The 3,449-nt window shown below is 42.9% G+C and overlaps 1 long non-coding RNA gene across 1 annotated transcript; it reads right to left on the bottom strand.

The window, feature by feature from the left end:
- Positions 1–345: 345 nt before the first annotated feature.
- On the bottom strand, positions 346–2,228 carry LOC116224662. The gene is made up of 3 exons (XR_004165678.2): positions 2,017–2,228; positions 1,769–1,879; positions 346–1,626 (listed from the first exon to the last, which is right to left on the bottom strand). It is a non-coding gene; the product is annotated as an uncharacterized LOC116224662 (long non-coding RNA).
- Positions 2,229–3,449: the final 1,221 nt, after the last annotated feature.

The following is a 3,449-nucleotide window of genomic DNA, read 5'->3' as shown; positions in this document are numbered from 1 at the left end:
TCTCAATGTGTACCGCAAATGTCTAAACTAGAAATGTTCATGCTGCAAAGCAAGGGGTCCATTTTAAGTATCAAGAATTGAACAAAGTACAGACACTTCAACATTATCATGTGTGGAAAAACACCTTTTGAGAATATAATTACACCAGCACAAATATTATGCATGCATACACCAACAAAAACAAAAGATCAATTCTCCATTAATTTGCTTATCAAGCCACAGTAATAGACCATAGCAAAACCAAATTAACTCGCAGGGAGTCAATGACACAGATGGTGCAAAATCCGTTTATCTGATGTCCGATGATAACATGCGTAGGCTCAAGAAATCAAATCATCCTCTGCCGGTTCGCTAAATATCATTTCAAGTGGCCGGACTCTTAATATGCACCGGAGTGCCCCCCCTCCCCTTTCCCTTTCCTCAAGGGAGCGGGGATGTGAGATTCCGCTCTCCGCTCGTTTGCACTATATAGCGCCTCACAGCCGACGAGAGCTCCGCTGATGTAACACGTCTATATGAGCTGCCCGACACGCAGGTTCCGCCTTTAATTGGCAGCCATTAAGACTTCACGGGACTTAGGTGATAATTAAATAATTCAAAGAAATAATCAAATAAACAGGAAGCCTGTGCGGGGGTAGAGGCGTTCCAAAATACCGAGCAGCTGCTGCGCATAGTCTTCGTTAATTAACTTTAGCTGCACCTCCACTGAGAATTGTGCACATTTAATCAAAACGAAATTGAGAGACATGATTGGATCACACACAAATGCGTTTTTCCATTAGCAGAAAATGCAACAAAGCAATTCCCGATGTTACACCTACTCCGAGAGAGGTGTCAATCCCATGCCCTGACTTTAAACAGTGGGTTTAGATTGAATGTAATGTGAGACTTTCGAAGAACAAAATTGCTTGGATAGTAAGTTCAGCTGTACAGAAGCATCTCATTCGCATCGTTCACCGTGGGTCTCCACCCAATTAGTCCCCCGAGAGACGCGCGCACATACGAACGAACACGCGCACACACACACACACACTTCTCACACTCTTTTAGTGTGGCCTAACACCATGTGATTAAAAATGCCCCCCAAGGTATGTGTGAAGCTACTCATTCTGCCCGTTAATTTCAGCTGGACTGGCCGAGATACAGAGCATACATTCCATTAGGAATAAGCATCGTCTCCCCAAAGACTTATTGTGCTAGCAGACAGAGCTGCTCAAGGTGCAACCACAACTGGAATTTCGGAGCCGATCCAAGTCCTGATAAGAAACCTATTCGAGGGTAGGTCTCAGCATTTCTACGTCCATCGTCAAAACTAACCGATAGCTTCACAAGATTACCACAACCGTGTCTCCTCGGGATTTTAACTTGTAATGTCCAAATACAGAATTCTCACAATCAGCACACTGCTTCTTCGTATGCGTAAGAGTTCGGTATGTTAATTGAAGCACCACATTTCGAGAACGCTGGCCACAAACAAATGCACCGTCCCGTGTGTCAGATTTACTTGCACAAGCCCGTAAAAAGTAACATGGATGTCGCACAAGCATCATCAAAGCACACACTGCAAACATAACTCCAAATACTACTTACTATATATCCCGGTAGATGTTTGCAAATCCTCGGAAACTGTAATTTAACAACAAGAAGGAGGAAAGACAAGCAAGTAAGAAATTGCACCCGGCGTCTTTACTGACAGTATAAATCACATTTCCATGTCTAAAACCTGCTATCACATGGCAGGAATAATACCGCTGAAATAAACACCTACCAAGGCATCCAGAAAATTACAATCCTAAAGAAATCCAGAGGAGTCTTATCTTTCTTCGTTCCAGTCAGAAACAGCAATGATTTCTTATTCCAAAGACAGGCCCCAAATCAACTGTAAAAGAGAAGACATCAAATAGCCAGGTCAGTCCCAGATATTATCGAGCTCTCCTCGCAAAAAGTATCAAACCTGAGGCGCCAAAAATAACCACAAAAACACTCGCTACAGTCGGCTGAGAGCGTGGTAGGTACCTGCTCTTTCTCCCAGTCGGTGGACACAACACCAGCACAAACGTGGGAGAACGGGAGAGAGAGAGAAAAAGTGAGGGCGAAGCTTTCTTTTGAAATCACAGACAGCGTTGGCTGCCGTCAGAATCGTGCCGTGCACTGCAACCGCCGGTGGTTGGAGAGCGAGAGGGTTCGCGCGCGCAGAGGAGAGAGAGCCAGCGCGGGAGGGAGCGACTGTTATCAGATGCTTTCACACACACCTGCATTTCCGTAGCGAGCCACTTGATGGCCGGCTAAAAGTCACTGAAATCAGCTGGTATCTGTCTTTTTAGATGTCCCGATCAAAAAAATCAGCGTGTAGCAGAGTGATGTCTTTCTGTAGCATTTTAAAAATAGTGATATACCGATATAATAGAGACTCGCATCAAAGATGAAATACCCTGGTTATGATATGAACTGCGTTAAGCATGAAGTCTGGTGTTAAGTCTGTTTACCTTTCTTTCCTAATACGCTTTAGAGCTACAGTAAGTGGTGTAGTTTCATTAATCCATAATAGTTTCGATAATAATCATAATAATAACTGGACAGTTTTCTAGTTTTTTTCTCTGATGGTTTGGTTACTGTTGAGAATACTAATATTCTCATGGTGTTGTGGAAACCATACAAACTATAAACATTTACCATTTGCATATATCTGTAAGACTTTCTTGGGAATACTGTTAGAGGATTATTCACTATGGAAATCCTTATAATGTCTACAATTAATTTTTTGTTGAAGAGTTTAAAAGGATTATAGTTTAGTAGCAGAATATTTGCATACATATTTTACTTTTTTACTTTCAAAAAAGCTGTGGGTTTCATCTAAAAGACTGTATTTGCATGTCAGTGTGTGCATGTGTGTGTTGTCATGCTGCTCAATTCAGAATAGGATGACAATGGCATGATAGATTAAATGGATAATGAGCAGAGACTAAGAACAGCTAATCTGGATTTGTCTGAATTTATCTGATTTGTGCGTACACAGAGTACCCGGGTGTCAACATCTAACGACATTCCGCACATTAACACTAATCCGACTAATGCTCTTTGCCTAACCCTCCTCCTGTACAGAACTCTCTTGGTGTCCTGTATCCTCGCTTGTGAGTTTAGATTGGCTGGTTAAACACAGCTGACCCTTTCTGCACCAATCGATCAGCCAAGTCAAGTCTGTGTGGTCCTAACTTGATATAAAATCAAGAGGAGGGACAGGAACTAACAAACAGGGGGCGTAACTTTGTCGATACTCTCTGTACATTCCCATACGTGTGACATTTTCTCAAAGGTCGAGCCAAAGCAAAGCCTGCCATGCTGCCAGAAAGCGGCTGTGTCTCCCACACGTTATTGGGAGAGACAATGTCAGACACATACACACACACACACACACACACACACCCCTCCCCCCTTACTTGGGACTGGGA

Source organism: Clupea harengus, chromosome 18 (assembly GCF_900700415.2).
Source record: "Clupea harengus chromosome 18, Ch_v2.0.2, whole genome shotgun sequence".
Classification (NCBI taxonomy): domain Eukaryota; kingdom Metazoa; phylum Chordata; class Actinopteri; order Clupeiformes; family Clupeidae; genus Clupea; species Clupea harengus.
Note: the sequence above shows the minus strand (reverse complement) of the source record. Positions and strands in the feature narration are given on the sequence as shown.